Source organism: Balearica regulorum, chromosome 7, assembly GCF_011004875.1.
Source record: "Balearica regulorum gibbericeps isolate bBalReg1 chromosome 7, bBalReg1.pri, whole genome shotgun sequence".
Lineage (NCBI taxonomy): Eukaryota > Metazoa > Chordata > Aves > Gruiformes > Gruidae > Balearica > Balearica regulorum.
This window is the reverse complement of record NC_046190.1, coordinates 34,988,969-35,002,665: the sequence shown is the minus strand read 5'-3', so window position 1 is coordinate 35,002,665 and position 13,697 is coordinate 34,988,969. Positions and strand designations below refer to the sequence as shown.

The window sequence follows — 13,697 nt, the reverse complement described above, 5'->3', positions numbered from 1 at the left end:
GGTCTCTTTAGTGCCTCTCACCCTTTCTCTATTTCCCAAACCATCAGGCTCCTGCCAGAGCTGTGTATTACATGTAGCTATACATAAGGTACAGAACACATGGCTGGTCTAGCTATACAACTCACAACAAGGGCTATCTCTGCACCTTAGAACCACCATGCAGAAAAATTCCAGCATCTCTATTATTGTGTAGAGCATCTAATTACATTGAGATGGTAAACTAAGATAATTTTTGGCCAAATATTGGATGATATAATCACAAACAAAACATGGAACTTTTAGTTGTTGATAGTTTGAGTACAAATCTCTGTAGAACAGAGAAAGAAAATGAATGATGACTGAAATCTAATTCTTCCAGATGGAAAAAAAAATAATCCTTAAATCCCTGAATGAACAGGACAGTGGTGTCAAAGAATATAAGACCTAAATTACCCTGCCAACCTAGACAAGCAATGAAATTCTGGCCTTACTCAAACTAATGGCCAAGTATCTGCTGACTACAACAGGACATAGTTTCCCTGTGAAGTACTGGCAGCTCTCTCGTCCTGTTTACAATTAGGGACACTAATGTACAGTGAGGAATACCACTCATGCATTTTTACATGATGGGGCTTTAGTTGTGTGACTCCCTCTGGAAATGCACCTGTACATACCTGTGGTGATGGTGTACGGATGCCTCATACTCTTGTTTCACATTACAAGCTAGGTAGCCGCTGATTGCATTGTCCCTCTGCCTTAACTCCTCTCCCAGCAGCTCATTCATTTCACTCATGCTCCAGCTCAACATGGAGCACAGGTAATTACAGCACAGCTGGAATCATAATGAAGACTGTAATGCTATTTATAGACTCTTTATGACATTATCACATCCAATTTCCTTCCAATATTTCATGGCCATCAAACACATAATAAAACTAAAAAAAAATGGGCCAGATCCCTACAAGGATTTAGAAAGGATTTAAGGGCTACAAAGGTTCTTCTGATCAAAAGGGGAGATCATTAACTGCCACCTCCTCCTCCCCTCGAATCCAAATGAGCAGCCTCATGACTTCAGGATGCCTAAATTCCACTGTTGCTGTCTTACTTCAAAGGCTTTGCACACACATTAAAAGTTCCCCAGACAGTTCTGCTCCCACCCATGCTCAGAAGTTTCGTCGTGTTGAGAGCTGAGCAGTCAGTTGATTTTATGGATGGCTAATAGAGGTCAGAGGGTTTATGCATTAGCAGTCCCTGTAGCAAGGAACTGACCCCTGTTCTTCTTCTCTAACTAGCTGAGAGGCATCCTGCACTGTCTCAGGCTTTTACCCTAGCCAAACACAACTTAAATAAATAGATACTTTCTTAACTTAAATAAACAGATACTTTCTTCGGCTCCGGAAAAGTGTGTAGAGACTTTTTCTTACTCTGAACCAGTTTCTGTATCAATGGTTCAGGCTTCCCCCAGCAGGTGGTTTGATATACTGTCCCACAGAGAAAGGAAATGCAAATCTCAGCTTTCAGCCTTGCTAAATGATTTACTACTTACATAGCTATATAAAAGGGAGTTCCATAATCACTAATTCTCCATCATTTTCATTGTTCTACTCTTTAAAAAATGTGGGGAAGGGCATTTTGTTTGCACATCTTTGTGCTAGAAGATTCATAGCCACATCTATTTTTGTGGGCTGAACTACGGCACTTAACAGGGAGGGCTAAAACCACACCTGAGCCCCGGGGTCTTCCACTTTGGCTAGGCCCAAGCAGCTCCCTGCTGAGCCCATTCACCCTATGCAGCTTTCTGTGCAGCTCCCGAGTCGTTCCAGATGGTACCCCCCTTCACAGGGAATTGAAATGCATGGTATGGATCCTGTGTTTTATATTCCAAGGACTAGGAGCCTAAAATTTAGACACAGCAGTACCCCAGTTTGATTTTAGGATGCAGTTCCATTTTCCTTTTCCTTTCATTTCTGATGAAGTATTGTCTTGTGGAAATGTACTGTCTAAACAAGTACAGGGGGAAACGTTTCATGTCTTTTCCTTGTCAATTTAGACTGTTGCTAGTTCCTTTATTGTTCTCTGTATTGATTAATTAAGCCTAATCTCCTATCTGCCCTATCCTCCTATGTAAAACTCTCGTACTAAAGCAGGCAAATGTCTTTTTCAGAGGTACTATAATTTCAGGAAAACATACCATCTACTCCACACATCACAGAATTTCCTTTCTACTACAGGTACAAAAACATAGAAAAATTCCTTAAGAGCAGAAAGTAATGCAAGCACAAATGAAGGTTACTTCAGAAGACTCAGATTAACTGTTTTATGTATATTCAGCTCTTGGCCTCTGAACACTCATTTATAGTGCTCTTTAGAACAAACTCAATCACATAAATGGAATAATATAATTTTATACCTGTAAGAAAAATCAATCCAAAAGATAAGTAAATCTTATTTCAATTGCAATTTCTTACTTATTGTTTATATTACAGAACCGTTGTGAGGTAATTAAAAAAAAAATCCACGTCTTGAAATTTTATATCAAAATAAACTGTTAGATATTATTAAAAATTTATAAAATAACCAATTGCTGAGGATCACTTTGAAATGCTTCTACATCATATGCCAACTACTGTTCTCTTTCGTTAGAGAAATAACCTCTGCTGTTTGCTAAGTTTAGATGTTTGGATGGTTTACAGGGAGATGGAAGAGGATATCATTTCCAGGTATCCTCTATAGAATGAAAAATATTTTTGTCATACTAAATAAACAACCAAGCCCTACATTAATAATGTGCTTAAGTGCCAAAACCTGTTTGCCAATGTGCTATCATCTCAGCAGAACTCAGCAATGACAGCTTCCTGAGTACTTGGGATACTTTTTAAGGGATGTGAGAATTAGTATTTTAAAAGTGCTCAGTGAATCATTATCTCTGATTACATGAGATCAATCACAAGATACACCTAAACAGACTGCAATACAATTTATAACTTATGCAAACTTTTTGTGATTTAAATCAACACACTGAAAAGAAAACCTTGAAAACAAGCAAAATCCCCAAATACAGGGAGTCTGTTTTGCTGCTGTGCAAAGTAGCCCCAGGAACATCACCCAGTGCAGAGGAGAGAAATGAGAAAGGCAAGCTTTTCAGCCTACTTCTGGCTGCAGTGTTTGTACACTCTCCTGGTTAACAATGCGAGGAAGCAGACCCAGAACCTGCAACATGCTCAAGCGTTTTCACAAGTATAACTTGTACAAATATAATTTAGAAACCCCTTCATATCCATGGTTTATCTTACTAGTCTTTTCTTACTCATTTTTTACTCTTGCTTTATAGTTCTGAATGTCTCCTAGAGATCTAAACCAGATTTTTACACCCTTGAAATGAAACAGACACTAACATCAGGAAACAGCCCCAGAGACAGGGTTAGATCCTTAGCTGGAAAAAATCAACGTGTCTTTTAACTTTAAGAAAACTATATGTATATATATTTACATCTGTTGAGATGCTACTGTAGAACTCTTTCCTTACCCTTTTCCAGTATTTTCCTTTTTTAAATAGTAAATGTTCCTTTCTTGAAAATATATACAAATTAACTCTGCATCATGCCTAACTTGCCACCATGCTGGCAGTTCAATACCTTTTCCTTTGCAGCCAGAAACCATAACTCATTAATACTTTTACAACCAACTCTTGCTGTGGTATCCAGGCTAACTGACAGCAGAAATACCAGCTTGATCAAACAATTGTGTAAGCTGCCAGTAGAAGGTGCAAGATTTGGGTCTTGCAAGAAACAGGAGGTGACAGGGCTCTCGAAAACGGGGAAGATGGGATGTATAAAAGTTCTGGCATGAAATCTATAGGAACCTTTAGCCCATGGGGTTTTTTTTTCTTTTCTGCTTTAAACTTTGCTTAAAGGAATTTAAATGTTCACTATGACCATGAAGTAAGTGTGCTAACCACTATGCTGAAAACCCTATTGCTGTGTCCCAGTCCCAATGCAAGTAAATCTCCCCCCTCAGGAGTCTACTATATTTCAATTAACTTCTTCCCATTACTATTACTTATACCTCCTCAAATCACGTTCTCTACTGTCTCCTGTCAGCTTAATGCTGATGTTTTTAAAATATCTGTAGACATTGCATTGATGTGCCATATAGCAGACCTCCTACCCAAAACACCTCCATTGAGGTTGCCATTTCTCTAAAACGCAGGACATGAATGTGTTTGCCAGGCTCCGTCACTTCTGGCTACATGCTGAAGTGCTGATGCTCAGGACCAGTTTCCTCTGAAGACTAACGGGAGCTTTTCCTGCGTAAGAAATTCTTAACACGGCCATTTGTGAATTAAAATGGCCAGTAATAGACCTTTTAAATTCCCACTTACTATAATTGCTTATTGTTACTAGCCCAGTTGAAATCAATATGATAACAACTAATTTAATTTGTATTGAAATAAAAACTGCCTTTCATTCATCAGTAATAAAAATACAGGTAGTGGAAAAAACAGTCCTCTGGATAACACTACATTTCTTTCCATCAAAATGGTCCCTATCTGAATTCTGACCACCAGCTACGTGATCATGTAATGAAAGCCACTGCATATTGCAGGCTCATCTAGCCTTGCTTAATAGTCACATCATTACTGCTGCCTTTGCAATAGACACAGATTTTACCTAATGCACAAAGAAAATGGTGTCCTAATGTTAACATGAATCTATAGGCCAAAACTGCCACAGAACCACACCCTTAAGTAGGTGACATTGCCTCCAGAGGGACATTATGTGAAAGGGAGGTACAGAGCAGGAAATGAAAGTTCCTTTCCAGATAAAGAAGGTCCCTGAAGTTCTCAGGAGCATAATGGTCCTGACAAATATTTTCATGAACAAACACCACTTTCACGAATGTCATAAAGGCCTTTGCCCAGCTTGAGAATAAAAAGCTGTATTGTCTAAGGATTTATCTTCAAAGAGCTGAAATGCTGATGATAATCTCAGCAGAACATCGAAATAGCAACCCCTGAGGTTGCTGCAGCCAGTGGAAATGTAATTAGCAGTCTCCAAGCACCATGTATTTCAGTTCTAGAGTAGTTTCTTTACCACATTACTTGGTATGGAAAATGTTCCAGTTCTGAGAGGGGAAATATTACTACCAGATCACTGCCAGTTGGTATCAGCTTGTTTAAAAGAAACCAATACCAGAAGCCCCATATTAATTGGTTAGAGGCATGAGCATCAATAAACGGTAATATTTCTATTTCAAATAATATGCATTAGATATTCTGCTTTCCTTAAGTCGACACCAGCAGCACTTGAAAACTGAAAGAACATTCTTAGAGTTATTTAAAGCAGGCATTTTGGGGACAAAACCACAAACAGTTCCTATGGAGACAGTAAAGTAAGAAAATGGATTGCTATCATGAGGCTAATAAGTCACATTCACATTTATTTCACAGCCTTTTCATTTCTGTCCCTAAGGGGAAAATGTATTCCCATATAGAGTTAAGAACATGTGCCTTTAATAAACTTAAATCTCTCAGAACTGTTGGGATGGAGATTTACATTTTAAGGCATTATGAGGCATTGTCAGAGAGAAGGTGGTGAGGAGAAGATTTGATTGAGGGCAGCCTGTGAATCTGAACTGCACTGTGACCCTGTACGGCAAAGAAAATTACAGTTTAACTTGCTTTTGGAATATTTAAACTTATACCAACCATATGAGGGCAGGTTCCTTTTCCACTCCACTACTGAGCAGTCCTAAACCTCTGGGGTATATCTGCCAAAAGATGTTAGGCACTCACATCTACAGACAGTATTTGAACAGGAAATGGATGCCTGTGTCCCTTAAGGCACTTTCACAATTCTCAGTTGTAAAAAGTTACGTCTTTAATTGTTCTCAGCTTGTTTCTATCTTTTCTCCATTTTCAAACTTACGCAGTCAAGGACAGTGATTTCAGCAGATGATAGATACTTATAGGATAGGCCACAAAGATGCTATTGAACCAGAGTGGAAGTCCACCAGTCATCCTAACTCCTTTGTAACAAATTAATTACATTTTAAAGTGGAGAATAGTAGAAAAGAAAACCCATTGTGTAATACTGTTTTTTATTTCCTTGTGGTCAGACCTGAACTGAAAGCATATCTGAAGAAGCTTATAAGACATTCTTTCAAAATAACTGTGCTATAATGTAGTGATGTCCCTTCAAGTAAATGAAATACTAGTAATTATACCTATAAAGCTTCATTTTCTTTATATGCCCATAGCTCGGGGGGGGGGGGGGGGGGGGGGGGGGTGCTAGGAAGATTATTTTGTTATTATTTTAACTACAAATCATCTGGGTTTTTACCTGGATTCATGACATAACCATAGTGATTGACAAACTAGTCACATTTGGAGGTGGCCAGATATATATCAGGAGGCAGGATAACATCTCACCACGAGTGAGTTTGCTTCCTAATGGACCATGCGTGGCAGCATGTATCCCAGCTTTGGCATAGCGCTGTGGCTCTTTCCCATCATGTGCCTCAATACATTATATATACCTCCCAGCACATGACAGACTGTGACTGTCACACACTGGAAATGAAGATATACCTGAGGACTGCAGTAGTGTTATACACTTAACCTGAGCAGGGGCTATTGACAGAACCACACATCACAAACACCACAGAAACAAGTTTTACATTAACACTATTGTACAAGTAGTGTTAATTCTAGCATAACAAATACTAAACACATTAAATGACATATATTATAAAAGATGATGAATATGCAAATAAGAATATTAAATTGAATTCCAGCTCTTACAAAAGCACTGTAAGCAACACCAGGTAACAGCATCCTCTAATATTAAAATTCTTCAATATTTATCTTGAGTCCATTTATAACTATTCAACATTTCTCAAAAATGTAAAAATTTTGCCTTAAAGCCTTCCTAAGTCATAAATCTGTCCCAGACTGACTTTAAAAACTCAGGAAAAATTACTCAGGCATTTATAACATAGCTGATGTTGGCTATGGTTGCCTCCACCCACACATCTCAAAGATATATAAAAATGCTGATGTTATAAGAAATGCCGTCTTATTCTTACCTTGTTCAACAAAGACTTGAAAGGAGCTTGTCCTTTCTGTCACAGCCATCTTTTTTCCATCTCCTTGAATAGGACAGTGTCAACATATCTCTGTTAGGACAGAACAAAGAGCAAATATGCAGACTGGACAAAATGCTCACAAGACTATCTGAAGGCAGGAAGAGTAGAAGTGTCATTAAAAATCCTTAGTGGGGCTTGTATAGTCCTCATGAGGAAAAAGGAACTAGTATGAGGAGTCTGCCAAAAAAGATTCATTGTGAGGCAGGATGGAAAGATGGTGCAGAAGGAATCTAAAGCTTGAAGGACACAGGCAGAGCATTCTCTATTCATTGGACAAATTCCCTTCACAGCTTGTAATTTAACCCAACTTCCACCCTCTGTGCCAGCAATTATCTGTGCAACCTAAGAGTGAAGTGCCTCAGTCCTGCTGGAATTGCTGCAGGTACAGAGTAATCCCCAACAGCAACCTCTCAGCATCACAGATAGCACAGGCCTCGAAGGGGGAGTGAAAGGTTCTCACTGTGTGCAGTGCTGGGACCCTGAGGGTCTGAAAGTTTGACTCTGGTATGGTGTTATTTTTTCAGTTTGTTCTTGTAAAAGTTGTAAGAAACCCATCAAATATGTTTTAAAAGTTCTTACAGTTAACATATAAAACTCTAAACCAGTAGGAACTGTTAAGACTAAGGCTGCCTTTAAAATCTGTATCTTAGGTATTACGATAGCATACTCAATTAAGATTACACACTTATTGGGGATTATGTATCCATTAAATTTCTGCAACATTTTCTGTCATAAAGTATGGCTAACAGCCATTCATCATAAAGGAGCATTTTCAAAAAGTTACAACAAAGGAAGAATTTAAAAAATGTAGTTGTGGGTACATGGAAGTCTATGAGGAAAGTAATCATTTGTCTTCAGAGCAGAGTTTGAACAGTGCATTGCAATGGCAGCACAGCATCACTGGGGAAGGAGGAAAATCCACCAGTTTCCCTGTGTGATGAATGAAGTACATGCCTTGTGCAAAAATAATCTATGATTATGAGGTTGAGTGTAGTATCAGACTGCAAAGAGAGAAGGGGCTAAATTAAGTGTTAGCATAATTACGGAAGTTTCTAGTTTTTGAGTATTTGACTTGGAAATAACATTGTTGTTCTGTATTTGTGTGTAAAGTACTAAGCAAACACTAAGCCAGTGTTTTGTTCAGCCATTTTGCCAGTCTTATTAATCAGCTATGAATAACTGCAGAAAAGGGTTTCTGTTTGTATCATGTAAAAAAATTGGGTAAGTCATAGCAAAGCTTTTTCAACATCTTATGTGATTTAAATGACTTCTCAGAAGGCATAAGATGCATGTACTTCAACCTCAGTTTTGGTTGTGCAAACAATCTGGCAAATATTTGTTAACAGCCGATACTTTGTAGCATTCTGAATCTGTTTACAAACAATTGACTTACAGGGAAAAGGACTACCTTTGGAGATCCACTTGCACAGAGTATTCTGGAAAGACCTAGCAAGCGCCTGCATGGCTGTAACAGCCATTTATGTCAGCCCGCACATGGAGACACTTGACAGAGCCATGTACGAAGCTGTGAAATGTAACCAGGAGGAAGGAGAAAAAAAAGTGCAAGTCAGCAAAGCTCGACGTGTTCCAAGAGCTTTTTCTATGGCTATCGGTCCTAATACCCGTGATCAAATGGCTGCAATGGAAAGTTGATTTGACCAATGTTTACTTCAACAGAATATTATTTTAGCTATATTTCGCACCAAAATGTTTTACATTCATTTCTGTGAAGATTCTAATAAGCTGATTTAAAGGACTCTCTGTGGTGTCTCATGCTACAAGCTTATCTCTCTTGATTCTATTAATTAGCAGCTGCATATAGGAAATTTTACTGAAATGGAGTATGGAACTGCTAGACAGCATGAATAACTGTTTTGAATTATCTCCTCGGGCTTGACAGATCAGCTTTTATTCACTGCAATCAATTGTCTGGTCAAGGTGATCCACGTCCACTGTACAGAAAGGGGAAAGTATGAAGCTTTTTTATTGCAATACACTCTATTACTCCTATATTTGGATTTTATGGGAGGCCTAGCAGAAAGTGTTGGAAGCAAAGTATTCTGCAGTCAAAACACATTCCTCTAAATACTAGTTATCCTTTAAACCATACATGTCCAATTTTCCAAAGCCAAGTAATCACTTAATCCCCTCCTGTAACTGTACCAGTTTAGCACATGCTGTCTGATACCATCCTGTTGTTTGCAAAAATGAGTATGAATAAAGAACACTAGCTATACCATCACAACTTTTGGGTTGTAAAGATTTGTACACAAGCAGCACCAGTGAGAAATTCTATTATTCCACAAAGTTGAAACTGAAATCAATCATAAGTTTCAACATATGGAAGCAAACATAATTCAGCCTACTAGCTGCATTATAGGAATAAAGTCTTGGAATTAGATTATAATCCACAAAAGATTTGTTCTACCCTGATTCACAGGAGAATGCTATACAATTTATTTATGCTCTATTCTAAGAGATTCAGATCAAGTCAGTAAGTCTCTGTTCTATTTTGGTTTTAGCATTGCCAAAAATAAATACTTTGAAATCAGACCTTAGAGGATATTAGTTTATTGAAACTACTAAGATGTTTAAGATTAGTCCTTGTCTGTGCAGTCAATAGCGTTTTATTTTAACCAATGAAAAGCCAAAATCTAAATCATTCCAATAAATACTTGTCCAACAGTTGCACCTACATAGGTGGCCGTTAATTTGGAGAATAGGTGGTGTCTATTCTAAAAGTATTTGAAACACAAAGGAAAGAAAATAGAACTAAATATAACTCAAGTCTTGCAAGTCTGAGAAAAAATTCAAAGAATGTGGAAGTTCCCACTAAGAAAATCAGAAAGTACATCATCAAGAAAAGGCTGAAAATCAGCTCTGTGAAAAAGCAGAAAAAAGAGAAAGATATTTTACGGGGAAGGAGAGGAGTAATAAAAAGAAAAAGAGAAGGAACTGTGACAAACATCTGATGCTGCAAATAGATCCCCTATGCTGTGACTTTTTTAATACTACATTATGTTACATGTTTACTACATTACTGACTACATGCTTCTTCCCATCTGCAGAAACAGTGTAATTTCATTATGAGGCTGGTGCAACCTAGCCTTTGCCATTCGCCTTTTTCAATTCCATTACTGGTTTTCAGTGGAATAGTGGGTTTCTATTCTCATATGCTTAGTAAATGCAGAAAATGGGTGTTTATAAAAGCTTTGAGTAGTATTTAAGAGCAATAGGAGTTGTTATTTAAGACTAGTGATTTTATGTCAATTTTAATTTAATCCACTGTCACTTGTCTCTTATAAGTTATTAATATTATTATGCTTTATTGCCATTATGTCTGTGAGCTCTGGATGTCTCAGGGCCTTGTTACATTTAGGCAGCAGAAGCATATAGTGGAAAGGTAATCTTTACTACACCAATTTATTGTAGCAAATCAGATACTATGGAGGATCACGTATAATACCCTATACTGAGTTCAGCTACTTTAAAAGCAAAACCAAAAAACCTCAACACAAAAGACCTCCAAAACCCGACACCCCAAACCCAGAAATAACTGGAGTTCAAAAATTAGAAAAAGTAAAAAGTTAATAGATGAAACACTTCGAAGAAAAAGAATTCGTATGTAGGGAGTTTTGTTAGCTATTATAAGAACTAAAAAGACACAAGTTTCTCTGCTCAAGAGCAGCTGACATGAAAAGCAATGAATAATTTATATCTGACTGCAAAGGTATTTCTAATCTTATTAGTAATGGAAATATTCTTTTGGTGATCATAACTTATTTACCAGTACAGCAGTGTGGAAACAGCAAAGATGTATATGTGCAAAAATAATTTTTTTTAATAGAACAGGTGGGAAAAAAACACCAAAAAAAGTGTATTTTGTTTTTTCTTCTCAGAGCTAGACATATAAAAATTTAACTGTAGTGCATATACAAGAAAAACTAAGCAAAAGTAAAACCATAACTCAGTAGTATGGATGTTAAAAAAAATAAATAATATAATCTAGTATTTTTTCCTGTCACAAATCAAATGGGAAAAAAATTCTTACTGATTTTACTCAACTTTAAGTCGTTAGGGTTTTTTTGATGATGTTTTGTCACTGATGTTAAAAAACGCCCAATGCTGCAATATCAACTGTTCACTCCAATGCAGTAAATAGGATTGAGCAACCACAAAACAAGATGTTACCTGGCATTCATGAGAGGCCTTTATTCACATGTGCCAGTTTAAAACCACTACCCACATTTCTTGTCCTTTGACCAACTATTAAAGATCACTGGAAAAAAACAACACCAGGTTGTAAATACTGAGCAATCAACAGCAAATGAGAAGTTCACTGTGGATCAGTCACTCCTATACACCAGCAAAGTGACTGCAGTTTGTTCAGTGTTCCAGAGCTCTCTTGAAATAGTTACTGCTACTCACTTTTGTTATTAAAATATCAGCATCAGACTTCAAACATCTTAAATATACTTCACACTCAGTTAAGAGCTTGGTGATTTAGATAATGTTTTAAAGACCATTAAAGGTTCCTAGTTTTTCTCTTCAGTGCCTCAGTTTTACAGATACAGAGTGGCTTGACAATATTAAGCACTTAGCAGTATCTTACGGCTTTCAAGAAAGAAATACTAATTAAAATACAGCTAGCAAAACTATCCTAGGTTTAGCTCTTATGCAGGTCCTTTTTTCATTGTGTCATAAATCTGGCCTAAAAGCATGCTGAACACACAAAGCTTGGACTGCTCAGAGTTTAATCAGAGAATGGGCTTATAGAGAGATTGCTAAATGCATCTGACATTTTTATTTCCAATTTTTATCCCTGCACTACCTTTAAAGTGGTCTTGTATTTGTAAAGCCCTACCTTCTCTTTGAAGAATAAGGACCAATTTCCTGTAAAATTTCAAGACAACTGGTCAAGTGTCCAAAAATGCTAATGAATATTTTTTTTCCATTTTGGAATTGTCACTCTATAATGAACTAGTTTGCCTTCTTTATAGCAGAAAAACTTTGATGCACAATTGTACTTTAACTGGGGAAAATGGGAGGAAACTCTTCACCATAATATGTAAATACAGAGGGACCCCAATCAAGCACACACATAAATTGCAGTGGAACCCTAGTTCTAGCTCACTACACGCTATGCCAGGTTGCTGAATGTTCCTTCAGTGGTGATGGCCAGAAGTGTTGAAAGGCATGGGAAGTAATGTGAGAAGGGATTTTTTTTCTCGAAGATGGAGTGCCACTTTTCATGTGTACTAGGAAGTGTGCAAAAGATAGATGGACTCTGAAAAACATTCCTACTGTTTATTTTCTTCCTTTGTCCATTAAAATACAGTTTCCCTTCTTTTTATATGTGTAGTTATAGGACATAATTTAAATAGCCATTAGCATATAAAGCTGAAGACTTGGAAAAAAATAAAGTACTAGTTCTATTCTGGACCTGTACTCCATGTGTGTACATGATATTTACACACAGGGGTCAAATCATATAATTAAGAACCATTTAACTGAAGCCCAGATTATACCCAGTTTGCAATAAAGTACCTCTTCCACTGAAATAGCAATGTAACACCATCCATTCTGAGGACTGCTTTGCTGTCATGGAATATATGCAGTTAGAGTAGACGAACAAAGCTTTTCTATCATACCATGTATGGCAACATTTGAGCCATGAAATAAAACCAAAAATTTATAACTGAATTATAATGTGCCTGAAATTTCTTTCATAGCACTCATTAAAAGCAATAAAGAAAGAAGTAAAAACTGGATGCATGTGTACAAGAGAAAACTTCCAAGGCATGCACTTTTTAAAATAGAGATATTTTCAATTGGATTTAATATCTAGACATGAAAATAATAGCATTCTTTGTGTGTTGAAATGCACCTTGCTGCTCAGTTAACGATAGAAAACAGCACAGTAGTCCTTCTGCCCCGCTCAAGTGGAAAACTTCTTCTTAGATCCATGCTCTTCCAGAAATGCTCTTCCAGAAAACAAAATTACTACAGAATGCTGCATTTTGCAAATTTTCACATATTAGCTATTTCATTTTACTCGTATTTTTATGTTATTAATAGTAATTTAAAAAAAAAAAACCACAACAACTTTTGCTTCTTAGCTTAGAATAATACCTTGTTCTGAAGCAGTTTCAATAGCAAAAATTGAGAAGATAGAAATCAAGTTTTCCTGCTTAAAACACGATCTAGCTAACCTTGGAAGAAAAAATTAGTTGCTTTATCTGTCTCTATAAAACCATCTAAAAAAATACACCCTCCTCCCCTCCCAAAAAAGCAGGTATCTAACAAGTATAAGAGAAACACATTTTGTTATGAATAATTTTATTTCAAAATGAAAATACTTTGCTGTTTCCACTTATCATTTTTCTCTTATAATTTCAGCTAATATACCTCATTACCACCTTTCACTTGTAGTACCGAAGTGTAATAATTTCTCCTAATAATTCGTGACTATAATTATATTTTATCACAAGATAACATTAACATAAGGAATGCAACCTCCTTTAATAACCATTTCCAATAATTACAACTGTAGGCTTTAAGAATACTAAAAC

General features: G+C 36.8%; 1 long non-coding RNA gene across 1 annotated transcript in view; it reads right to left on the bottom strand.

Annotated features, from left to right (window-relative positions):
* Positions 1–7,065: 7,065 nt before the first annotated feature.
* LOC142602508 (uncharacterized) overlaps positions 7,066–13,697 on the bottom strand; it is a 73,182-nt gene continuing 66,550 nt past the window's right edge. Inside the window, exon 4 of the long non-coding RNA XR_012836252.1 lies at positions 7,066–7,155. This is a non-coding gene — a long non-coding RNA (uncharacterized LOC142602508). The remainder of the gene's footprint in view (positions 7,156–13,697) is intronic.